General features: G+C 43.3%; 1 protein-coding gene across 3 annotated transcripts in view; it reads left to right on the top strand.

Moving 5' to 3' along the window:
• Window positions 1-3,562: 3,562 nt before the first annotated feature.
• Window positions 3,563-6,000, top strand: part of LOC140186654 (T-complex protein 11-like protein 2) — a 41,459-nt gene continuing 39,021 nt past the window's right edge. Inside the window, exon 1 of one of the 3 annotated variants that reach the window (XM_072241057.1) lies at window positions 3,563-3,806. The gene's annotated coding sequence lies outside the window, so the exon portion shown is untranslated. Of the gene's footprint in view, window positions 4,073-6,000 lie in introns of all 3 variants that reach the window. The other 2 variants (XM_072241056.1, XM_072241058.1) reach the window with 2 other exon arrangements.

Below are 6,000 nucleotides of genomic sequence, written 5' to 3'. Positions count from 1 at the left end.
TTCATTGCTGCCCTAAATGCCAGCTGGTGTAACAGACAGGAAGTAAGTCAGTAAGTTAACCTACCAGCCCCCACCTCCTGGAATGTTGTTGTTCCTCTTTGCACCTTGTGGCACATCGGACGGCAACATTGCCGCTTTTTTTATTAGCATTTGTCTTTTTTTACGAGGCCGAGTTACTAGCTTGCCACTCAATCCAGCACAGATGGAAACTGTGCAAGGAGCTGGCCAGGTTCAAAACCGGGACCACTGGCCTCAAAGTCTGGTGTGGATGCCTCGACTCCACCGGCCGGCTATCCTGGGACGTGGGAGGAAACTAAACCACACGGGAAAAATCCACATGTCACGGGAAGAACATGCAGACTCAATAAAGGTAACATAGATGTTAGAATCAAACACGTCATTGAAGCGGCACACCATTGTGCTGCTCAGTGTCTTCTCATTCTGATCTCATACCATCACCTCAAGGATCTATTTTTGGTTTTCTATGTTTTACTAACATGCAGCTTCTTAACAACAGGATTCAAAAACACAGTGGTTGCAAGTTCCCACTGCAATATACTAATGAACAGCTGGTATATGTATCAAAGTGTATACATATGCACTTTGATAATAAATTTACTTTGAACTTTAGTTATAATTCCCACTCTCTGCTTTGAAACAGTGCCATGGAATCTTTAGCATCAGCCTGAGAGAACAAATGGTTAATGGCATTTCATTTGGATAAGTGTGAGGTGTTGCATTTTGGGAAGACAAATCAGAGTAGGACTTCACAGTGAACTATAGAGTCCCATAGGGTGTGGTAGAACAGAGGGACCAGTACCCTAAAAATGACATGTGTCGATGGGATAGTGGAAAAAATGCTTTTGGCACACTGGTGCTCACCAGTCAATGCTTTGAGTATAGAAGTTGGGATGGTATGTTGTCAGTTAGAAATTTTCTTATAACCATGTTAAAAGCATGCCTGCTTTCCTCTAGCAGTATTTTAAAAAATTGCCAAAGACGCAAATATTTCCTCATCATATAGATGTATATAAAATCATGAGGGGTGTAAATAGGATGAATGCACAGTCTTTTTCATAAAAGCCTTAGGTTTAAGGGGAGAGATGGAAGATTCAAAGACCTGAAGAACATCTTTTTAACACACAAGGGGTGGTACATATATGGAAAGCAAACAACAGGAATTCTGCAGATGCTGGAAATTCAAGCAACACACATCAAAGTTGCTGGTGAACGCAGCAGGCCAGGCAGCATCTCTAGGAAGAGGTGCAGTCGACGTTTCAGGCCGAGACCCTTCGTCAGGACTAACTGAAGGAAGAGTGAGTAAGGGATTTGAAAGTTGGAGGGGGAGGGGGAGATCCAAAATGATAGGAGAAGACAGGAGGGGGAGGGATAGAGCCAAGAGCTGGACAGGTGATAGGCAAAAGAGGATACGAGAGGATCATGGGACAGGAGGTCCGGGAAGAAAGACAAGGGGGGGGGACCCAGAGGATGGGCAAGGGGTATATTCAGAGGGACAGAGGGAGAAAAAGGAGAGTGAGAGAAAGAATGTGTGCATAAAAATAAGTAACAGATGGGGTACGAGGGGGAGGTGGGGCCTAGCGGAAGTTAGAGAGGTCGATGTTCATGCCATCAGGTTGGAGGCTACCCAGATGGAATATAAGGTGTTGTTCCTCCAACCTGAGTGTGGCTTCATCTTTACAGTAGAGGAGGCCGTGTATAGACATGTCAGAATGGGAATGGGATGTGGAATTAAAATGTGTGGCCACTGGGAGATCCTGCTTTCTCTGGCGGACAGAGCATAGATGTTCAGCAAAGCAGTCTCCCAGTCTGCGTCGGGTCTCGCCAATATATAAAAGGCCACATCGGGAGCACCAGATGCTGTATATCACCCCAGTTGACTCACAGGTGAAGTGTTGCCTCACCTAGAAGGACTGTTTGGGGCCCTGAATGGTGGTAAGGGAGGAAGTGTAAGGGCATGTGTAGCACTTGTTCCGCTTACACGGATAAGTGCCAGGAGGGAGATCACCTCACCTACCACCCCACCAGCCTCCGGGTCCAACATATTATTCTCTGTAACTTCCGCCACCTCCAACGGGATCCCACCACTAAGCACATCTTTCCCTCCCCCCCCCCCCCTGCATTCTGCAGGGATTGCTCCCTACACAACTCCCTTGTCCATTCGTCCCCCCCATCCCTCCCCCCTGAAACGTCGACTGCACCTCTTCCTAGAGATGCTGCCTGGCCTGCTGCGTTCACCAGCAACTTTGATGTGTGTTGTTTCAAATCCTTTACTCACTCTTCCTTCAGTTAGTCCTGACGAAGGGTCTCGGCCTGAAACGTCGACTGCACCTCTTCCTACAGATGCTGCCTGGCCTGCTGCGTTCACCAGCAACTTTGATGTGTGTTACATATATGGAAAGAGCTGCCAGAGGAAGTGGTTAAGGCAGATTCAACAACAACTTTTTTTAAAAAAACCATTTGGAAGAGTAAGTGGATAGAAAAGGTCAGAGGGAGCAAAGGCCTTGCGCTAAACATCCACTTGACCAAGATTCTCACGAATGGCACCTTGGGAATATTGTTTACCTGAAACCAGTCTTTTTTTTTGAAGATTAGACTTAGTGCTATCTCAAGGACATTGATGTCATCACCTCCCAAAATCACAAAATTAAAAAAAAACTTCGGAGGGCAGTGTGTGTAAGCCTCTAATTTTAGTAATACAGTAGATGTATTATCTAGCTTTTGTATTCCATTGCCTTCAAGGGGTGGAATGCCGAGCGAAACTTCCCTGAACATGCATTTAAATTAATTTAAAAAACTGAACGACTGGCATGGTTTACGATGCAGCAATAACAACTAGAATACTTCCTTGTCGAAGTACAACTGATGTTGCTTTGCCGAGGAGCGTACATTTTTTGCATATTCGTTTTGTATTTCCGGATTAGTGCAATTGTGATATTTTTGCAAACGGTCCTGGAGGGCTGTACAAGACGTAGCATTCAATCGATTCAAAACAGCAAACGGGCAGTAATTGTGAAACATGAAACAACAAGATGACAAAAGCCTGTTATAGCAGGAAACAGAGACCCGGTTGTTTTGAAGCGTTGGTGGGCGGGGAGGAGATTACCAAGGCGGCATAAATGCTTAAGATAATAGTTGTTGCCAGCACTACTGCTGGCTAAGCCCATTCTCTGCTCAAAAGTAGTCCAACAGCTGTGCACAGTTTGCTGGTTACTATGGAGTCATCATTGGCTATTTTCGTCATGTGACGCCCCTTATATTAGTAACAATGTAGCATTTTAAAAGTACGTCATATCCGTAAACAAAGAGGCAGAGCTCATAATCCCGAGAGAGGGGGGAAACTCTGGGAAAACAACTATTCCATACGAACAGAAGACACAATTCATGAGATCAGTGCATCCGCAGCACGTAATGCAATTAAATATAAGCGACCAACGAGTTCTCTAGCTAGCTGGTGACACTGAACATTCAGAAACAGACAACTCAGTGACTGCATCACCCCTGCTGGTGTAGTGGATACGCCGGCTCTCGGGTAATTCATAAGTAGTGGTGCGGCTGCTATCCCGACAGCTGCTGCCGGAGCCCTTTAACTGCGGGTGACAAGTCCTTGTTCGGGACCGTGTACCATCGTGTTGCCGGAGCCCTTTAACTGCGGGTGACAAGTCCTTGTTCGGGACCGTGTACCATCGTGCTGCTGGAGCCCTTTAACTGTGGGTGATAGCTGGAGCTTAGCAAGTCTGTGTTTGGGACTGTGTACTGTACCACCCTGCTGCTGGAGCCCTTTAACTGTGAGTGACAGCTGGAGCTCAGCGAACTTGTGCCCGGGATTGTAAACACACCCGTTTCACCCAATTCACCATCGTCCCATTGCTGTTGAAGTCCATTAATCATCAGCTACGTCCAGACTCATTGTTTTTGAAGTATATTGGTGCATAAGAAGTACAGCTTTTTGGATTGACGTTAAAGTTTTAAAAGCCATTCGGGCTGGGATCTGGCTTCTTGAGCCATATCTGTTTGGAAGGAAGGAGTTATTCAAATGCTTCTTCTATTTACAGTAGGTAGACTAAAAAGTTCAGTGGTTGACTTGTCCTTCCTGGGCTGCTTACATAGTTGTGGAGTTTTTTTTAATATATGTGAAGGGCTGGTAGATCATGTTGTGATCGCTCTGATCACGTGGTTGCTGAGCGACGTGATAGGAGGTTTGAAACTGAACTTCCACTCTCCTGCGCGACCCATCTATGGCGATCGTGCATCAAGTGCAAGAATAGCTTTCTAATTACTCACTAACTTTTACTCTGTATGCTCTGATGCTATTTACACCTCCAGCCCAGGAATTGTCGCTACAATTCCGATTTTGCCTTCTATATTGCCTGTTTGTTGGGGCTGACGTCCTGGTCGAATTGCAGCTGCCTGAACTTGTATTTTAAGTATTAATCATAAAGATCATTGTTGACCGAGTAAAAGTTCTTTTGCCTGAAACATAGAATCTGCAGTTTAGGGCGAAATGCATTTGCTTTATTAGGACTATTTACAATTGTTTTGGTTAAAACCAGAAAGTGCGCATCAGCGTTATTTCCAACTTCAGTAACATTTAATAATTTCAGTCCTATGTTATTTATACTTTTACATTATAAATTCCAATAGTCATTTTTTTCTGTAATCTTGCAATTACACTCTATAGCAGCGCTGGAACTGCAGCACGTTCACGGGAAACGTGTGAGGTCACAATTAGTTGTCACAAGCTGCGAAGCATAATTGGTTTTCTAATTCCTGTGCTGATGAGAGGAACTGCATGCAAATGTTTACTTTTCAGGCCTAATTCACTTTCTGCTGTTTTGAACCTTTGCTGTCGCATCAACCGGCAGCAAAGAATTTCAGAGTTGCATACTTTGTTTCAAGGTTTATTTATTATCAATTAAAATAAATAAAAATAAGATGCAGAACAATTACTTTCTCGGAAGACTCTGAATAACTGTTCGTTACATTAGTGGTGAAGTTTGATTTGCCACACTGAGAAGCAGCACACTACTATCTTAAGATTGTAAACTGTTTATCTCTTAAGTGGGTTTAAATTTTCATCAAATCCTGCATTTGAAGCCTAAACCAATGTGTCTGTTTGCAATTATCTGTCAAAGGATAGGGCAGCTACTGACCTTTGACCGATAAACCGTAAAATTCATTGTCTGGTTTCCTTATGTCTCTACTTTTGTCCCATCAACTCCAGTTTGTACAGTTGTTCTCAACCCCCATGTGAGCTGGTGGAGAGAAATTTGCAGGGTTTTTACTTAGGATTGGAATTGGCTTATTATTGTCAAATGTGCCAAGTTTCAGTGAAAACCTTTCCTTGCATACTGTTCCTACGGATCAGATCCTTACAAAGTGCATTGAGATAGAACAAGGTAAAACAATAACAGTGCAGATAATGTGTACCAGCTGCAAAGAAAGTGTAGAGCAAGGAAACAATAAATGCAGGCTCATAATGAGATAGAGGTTAGTAGTTCAACTTGTCTCACTTGGGAACTATTTAATGGTCTTAAAGCAGAGTGGTAGAAGCAGTCCTTGAGCTTGGTGGTGTATTTTCAGGCTTTTTATTCTTCTGCCCGATGGGTGAAGATAGAAAGGAGAATTCCAGGGCTGGGTGAGGATTTTGAATATACTGGCTACTTTACTGATTCAGTGACAAGTGCAGATGTACTTTTTAGTGGCCTTAGATACTAATTACTTTACAGTAACCCTATTTGTATAGGAACACAATTGTGATGTCATCATGGTTTAATTGAGAATACCTTCTCATTTGTTTTGATATTTTCAGAGTCACTGTTCAGTGACAATATTTATTTATGTCTGATGCATGGTGCAAATGCCATGGTAGATGAAATTTGAGAATATTTATTAATGTTGAAATACAGGAAATGTGCTGCCTTAAACAAGAATTTGATTTGACAAAGCTTTTAAGGATGGTGAGATTTTCGTCATAATCCA

This window comes from Mobula birostris, chromosome 23 (genome assembly GCF_030028105.1).
Source record: "Mobula birostris isolate sMobBir1 chromosome 23, sMobBir1.hap1, whole genome shotgun sequence".
In the NCBI taxonomy this organism is placed as follows: Eukaryota; Metazoa; Chordata; class Chondrichthyes; order Myliobatiformes; family Myliobatidae; genus Mobula; species Mobula birostris.
Note: the sequence above shows the minus strand (reverse complement) of the source record. Positions and strands in the feature narration are given on the sequence as shown.